The sequence below is a fragment of the Leiobunum rupestre genome, chromosome 1 (assembly GCF_980474605.1).
Source record: "Leiobunum rupestre chromosome 1, qqLeiRupe1.1.hap1, whole genome shotgun sequence".
In the NCBI taxonomy this organism is placed as follows: Eukaryota; Metazoa; Arthropoda; class Arachnida; order Opiliones; family Sclerosomatidae; genus Leiobunum; species Leiobunum rupestre.
In genome coordinates this window covers 39,613,111-39,619,599 of record NC_143384.1, presented here as the reverse complement: position 1 = coordinate 39,619,599, position 6,489 = coordinate 39,613,111, and positions in this window count along the sequence as shown.

Sequence of the window (6,489 nt, the reverse complement as noted above, 5' to 3'; positions counted from 1 at the left end):
CATTTTGTTTTTTACCAAACCACCCCTCGTCCCTGTCTCATTTTGTTTTCTACCAAACCACCCCTCGTCCCTGTCTCATTTTGTTTTCTACCAAACCACCCCTCGGCTCTGTCCCATTTTGTTTTTTACCAAACCACCCCTCGTCCCTGTCCCATTTTGTTTTTTACCAAACCACCCCTCGTCCCTGTCTCATTTTGTTTTCTACCAAACCACCGATCGTCCCTGTCTCATTTTGTTTTCTACCAAACCACCCCTCGTCCATGTCACATTTTGTTTTCTCCCAAACCACCCATCGTCCCTGTCTCATTTTGTTTTCTACCAAACCACCGATCGTCCCTGTCTCATTTTGTTTTCTACCAAACCACCCCTCGTCCCTGTCTCATTTTGTTTTCTACCAAACCACCCCTCGTCCCTGTCTCATTTTGTTTTCTACCAAACCACCCCTCGGCTCTGTCCCATTTTGTTTTTTACCAAACCACCCCTCGTCCCTGTCCCATTTTGTTTTTTACCAAACCACCCCTCGTCCCTGTCTCATTTTGTTTTCTACCAAACCACCGATCGTCCCTGTCTCATTTTGTTTTCTACCAAACCACCCCTCGTCCATGTCACATTTTGTTTTCTCCCAAACCACCCATCGTCCCTGTCTCATTTTGTTTTCTACCAAACCACCGATCGTCCCTGTCTCATTTTGTTTTCTACCAAACCACCCCTCGTCCCTGTCTCATTTTGTTTTCTACCAAACCACCGATCGTCCCTGTCTCATTTTGTTTTCTACCAAACCACCCCTCGTCCATGTCACATTTTGTTTTCTCCCAAACCACCCATCGTCCCTGTCTCATTTTGTTTTCTACCAAACCACCGATCGTCCCTGTCTCATTTTGTTTTCTACCAAACCACCCCTCGTCCCTGTCTCATTTTGTTTTCTACCAAACCACCCATCGTCCCTGTCTCATTTTGTTTTCTACCAAACCACCCCTCGTCCCTGTCCCATTTTGTTTTTTACCAAACCACCCCTCGTCCCTGTCTCATTTTGTTTTCTACCAAACCACCGATCGTCCCTGTCTCATTTTGTTTTCTACCAAACCACCCCTCGTCCCTGTCTCATTTTGTTTTCTACCAAACCACCCCTCGTCCCTGTCTCATTTTGTTTTCTACCAAACCACCGATCGTCCCTGTCTCATTTTGTTTTCTACCAAACCACCGATCGTCCCTGTCTCATTTTGTTTTCTACCAAACCACCCCTCGTCCCTGTCTCATTTTGTTTTCTACCAAACCACCCCTCGTCCCTGTCTCATTTTGTTTTCTACCAAACCACCCCTCGTCCCTGTCCCATTTTGTTTTCTACCAAACCACCCCTCGTCCCTGTCTCATTTTGTTTTCTACCAAACCACCGATCGTCCCTGTCTCATTTTGTTTTCTACCAAACCACCCCTCGTCCCTGTCTCATTTTGTTTTCTACCAAACCACCCCTCGTCCCTGTCTCATTTTGTTTTCTACCAAACCACCGATCGTCCCTGTCTCATTTTGTTTTCTACCAAACCACCGATCGTCCCTGTCTCATTTTGTTTTCTACCAAACCACCCCTCGTCCCTGTCTCATTTTGTTTTCTACCAAACCACCCCTCGTCCCTGTCTCATTTTGTTTTCTACCAAACCACCCCTCGTCCCTGTCTCATTTTGTTTTCTACCAAACCACCCCTCGTCCCTGTCTCATTTTGTTTTCTACCAAACCACCCCTCGTCCCTGTCTCATTTTGTTTTCTACCAAACCACCGATCGTCCCTGTCTCATTTTGTTTTCTACCAAACCACCGATCGTCCCTGTCTCATTTTGTTTTCTACCAAACCACCCCTCGTCCCTGTCTCATTTTGTTTTCTACCAAACCACCCCTCGTCCCTGTCTCATTTTGTTTTCTACCAAACCACCCCTCGTCCCTGTCTCATTTTGTTTTCTACCAAACCACCCCTCGTCCCTGTCTCATTTTGTTTTCTACCAAACCACCCCTCGTCCCTGTCTCATTTTGTTTTCTACCAAACCACCGATCGTCCCTGTCTCATTTTGTTTTCTACCAAACCACCCCTCGTCCCTGTCTCATTTTGTTTTCTACCAAACCACCCCTCGTCCCTGTCTCATTTTGTTTTCTACCAAACCACCCCTCGTCCCTGTCCCATTTTGTTTTTTACCAAACCACCCCTCGTCCCTGTCTCATTTTGTTTTCTACCAAACCACCGATCGTCCCTGTCTCATTTTGTTTTCTACCAAACCACCCCTCGTCCATGTCACATTTTGTTTTCTCCCAAACCACCCATCGTCCCTGTCTCATTTTGTTTTCTACCAAACCACCGATCGTCCCTGTCTCATTTTGTTTTCTACCAAACCACCCCTCGTCCCTGTCTCATTTTGTTTTCTACCAAACCACCGATCGTCCCTGTCTCATTTTGTTTTCTACCAAACCACCCCTCGTCCATGTCACATTTTGTTTTCTCCCAAACCACCCATCGTCCCTGTCTCATTTTGTTTTCTACCAAACCACCGATCGTCCCTGTCTCATTTTGTTTTCTACCAAACCACCCCTCGTCCCTGTCTCATTTTGTTTTCTACCAAACCACCCATCGTCCCTGTCTCATTTTGTTTTCTACCAAACCACCGATCGTCCCTGTCTCATTTTGTTTTCTCCCAAACCACCCATCGTCCCTGTCTCATTTTGTTTTCTACCAAACCACCCATCGTCCCTGTCTCATTTTGTTTTCTACCAAACCACCCCTCGTCCCTGTCTCATTTTGTTTTCTACCAAACCACCCATCGTCCCTGTCTCATTTTGTTTTCTCCCAAACCACCCATCGTCCCTGTCTCATTTTGTTTTCTACCAAACCACCCATCGTCCCTGTCTCATTTTGTTTTCTACCAAACCACCGATCGTCCCTGTCTCATTTTGTTTTCTACCAAACCACCCCTCGTCCCTGTCTCATTTTGTTTTCTACGATTCCACCCCTCGTCCCTGTCTCATTTCCTTTTCTACCAAACCACCCCTCGTCCCTGTCTCATTTTGTTTTCTACCAAACCACCCCTCGTCCATGTCACATTTTATTTTCTACCAAACCACCCATCGTCCCTGTCTCATTTTCTTTTCTACCAAACCACCATCCTCCTTCGTCACGTTTCAACCAGACCTTGACTCTTGTTTGTTGTCTAGCGTTCTAATTTCTAATATTTCCTTCAAACTGTGGCTAAATTAGAAGCTAATAAACATGAAGGCATTTATCGTAATTAAATTGCATATATAACTCGAATAATTCGTTACTTATTCTTATGTTGAAATTAAAAATTTCACCACAAATACGGAATTTCGGCAACCACGCTAATAATATAAATAATCACTTTTTTGGTCATGTCTCCTAGGTACATTAAATATATAACCTTCTATTTCACCAGCATTTACCCAAAATTTTCCGATATTTCTCAACGTTGAATGGCTCTTAAGATTTCCATCATGAAGTAAGGACCATTTTTACCCTGAAAAGAACATTTCATAGGTCCTCCCAAATTCAAATTGGTAGCAATTACGAAGCATGACAAATTATAGTATTTAATGACGACGTGTGACGTCTGTACGAGCCAGACAATTAACGTAAATCTCGGCTTCAATCTGTAATTACGCTGTAGTGGAACTGGCGAGGGACTTAAAAGTTATTTTCCACGCGTTCGGTTTAACCCTTTGCTTTTTTTAATGGATTCGGAGAACACTCGATCACTATTAACCCATTTTCTCCGCGTTTATTACAAATAACATAACAGCTTTCTTGTTACGCGGGCTTTCTATTTAAATAACTCTTTAAATATTGGGTAATACTTCTTTTTACTGATGTTCAACGATTTATTTTGCTGTTCCAGTACCGGTTTTATTTTTATCTGTGCTAGAGAGATAATATCTCATCAGTAATGCTTCAAAACTATTTAGTTTAAAAGAATATGGGAAGATATAACCCTAAGAATACGGAAGTTATCGATTCCAAATAGTGGAACGTCTGCTTTGTAAAAAAACGGAAGTTGTAATTTAAAAATGGCAGAATGTCTAGTTTTCAAATAAACGGAAGTTGCAGTTTCTAAATGGCGGAACTTCCGGTTTTCTAATAAACGGTTACTTAGGTATCAATTTAGTAGTTTAAATGTTTAATGATACAGTTAATCAGTCCACTCATCTATGAATTAAGTTAAGTTTTAAATCGTGAATTCGTTATGAATTACCATATATCAAGTTTAATACAGCTATGAATAATCACGAATACCGTTATGAATAATTAAAGAAAATTACCCGAAAAAAACTTGATCGAATACCCGAACGTTATTCTTAACTACTCGACTACTCGAATAAAGAATTTTTTCGCTTAATCGAGTACTCGATTACCCGACTCGACAAAAATAGTACTCGACTTAATCCTCGACGAAAGAATTTTCAGATACTCGGTACCCGACTCGATTGTCTAAAACCACTATTCGCACTTAGCATAAATTTCATCGAGCTAATTTGAGACCAGTTGCTTGTTGAATACGTCTGTTTATTTACTCGTGATCGCGCGATTAAAAGGCGGGCGCGTGTCTTTCGTTTGGAAATTTTCCATGAAATATGTTTTGATGTTTAGCACTCGGCGGACGGACTGGCTCCCGCTGAGGTCAATAACTGCCTCCAGAAAGTCGACTCTGATTCCGGATCCCTGTAATTTGAAACGTTATTATTTTTCCTTTGATTTCTATGTAGTCATTATACGGGCGGCGCTAATTTCGATGGGGTAGCCATTAAAGAAATGTTTGTGTAGTTAGGCATCCAAAAATCATTAGAGTTCGAAATCTAGAAATCCACGACAAATATAGTAAGGCTAGGAAATTCGAAGAAATAATACAAATTTCGGGAAATCCAGAGAAAAATTATAAATATCTATAAATTTGGATAAATATTAGGAATCGCAATAAATAGGAAATATTTGTTTTTAAATATAGCGGAAATATTTGGGAAATATCGTAATTTTGGAAATATAGCAGAAATATTTGGAAAATATCGTAAATATTTTAAATATAGCGAAAATATTTTAAATATAGCGAAAATATTTTAAATATAGCGAAAAAAATTGGGAAATATCGGAAATATTTTAAATATAGCGGATATATTTGAGAAATATTGGAAATATTTGGGAAATATCGGAAATATTTTAAAAATAGCGGAAATATTTGGGAAATATCGGAAATATTTTAAATGTAGCGGAAATATTTGGGAAATATCGGAAATATTTGGGAAATATCGGAAATATTTTAAATATAGCGGAAATATTTGGGAAATATCGGAAATATTTTAAATATAGCGGAAATATTTGGGGAATATCGGAAATATTTGGGAAATATCGGAAATATTTTAAGAATAGCGGAAATATTTGGGGAATATCGGAAATATTTTAAATAAAGCGGAAATATTTGGGGAATATCGGAAATATTTTAAATATAGCGGAAACATTTTATATATATCGGAAATATTTGAACAGGGAAAATTTTTTGTTTAATGTCGGACATATTTGAAACATAGCGGAAATGTTTGAGAAATATTGGCCAGATTTGAGAAATATGGGTAATATGATTTTTTTAAATGTCAGGAATTAAAAAAAAACAAATGCAATAAAAATAATAGAATATTTCGAAATCAAAAATTTCGTGTCCATTTTTGTTCGAAGTGTCTGGCCCGGGCTTTCCTTATTTTCCACATCAGGGCCATCGTAAGAAGTAGGAATCCATTGTTTTCAGATCTAATCAGCATTCAAATTTTATTTTATAAAAATAGTCCAAATTATCCTCGTCGTTGGCTCACCTCACTGAATTTGTAAATGAGCTTATGGAACATAAATTTCGAACGTGGGTTTAGAGCTAAACAATATCGCGAATTAGAAGGAGATCGAGATCATCCTCAGATACGAAAACAGTATTCAAATCTGTCTCGGGCTCAGGCTCAATCGTAATCGTGAGTTGAGCTCGGGCTCACCTCCGATATGAGAACTACCAAATTCAGTCTCGAGCTCGGGCTCAAATATTATGTCGTGCTTAAGGTTGATCTCTTAGTACGTAACTCAGAGCCGCTATTCTTAAAATATTTGCGATATTTCCCATAAATTTCCAATACTTCCCAAATATTTCCGCTATATTTAAAATATTTCCGATATTTCCCAAATATTTCCGCTATATTTAAAATATTTCCGATATTTCCCAAATATTTCCGCTATATTTAAAATATTTCCGATGAAGTTAGTTCATAAACGGAATCGTATTTAATGGTCTTCGTTGTACCGGCCACAATTAAAAATTCGTCACTGACAGAAGAACCGCTTTCCCGGTTTTCCCCACCTTCTTCTTCGCCCGATTGTAGGAGTGAGTCCATACTGACTATTTTTTACCAACCTTGGAGTGAGTCTGAGTAACGTTGTGCAGTGAAAATTCAGTTCCTGATAAGTGAC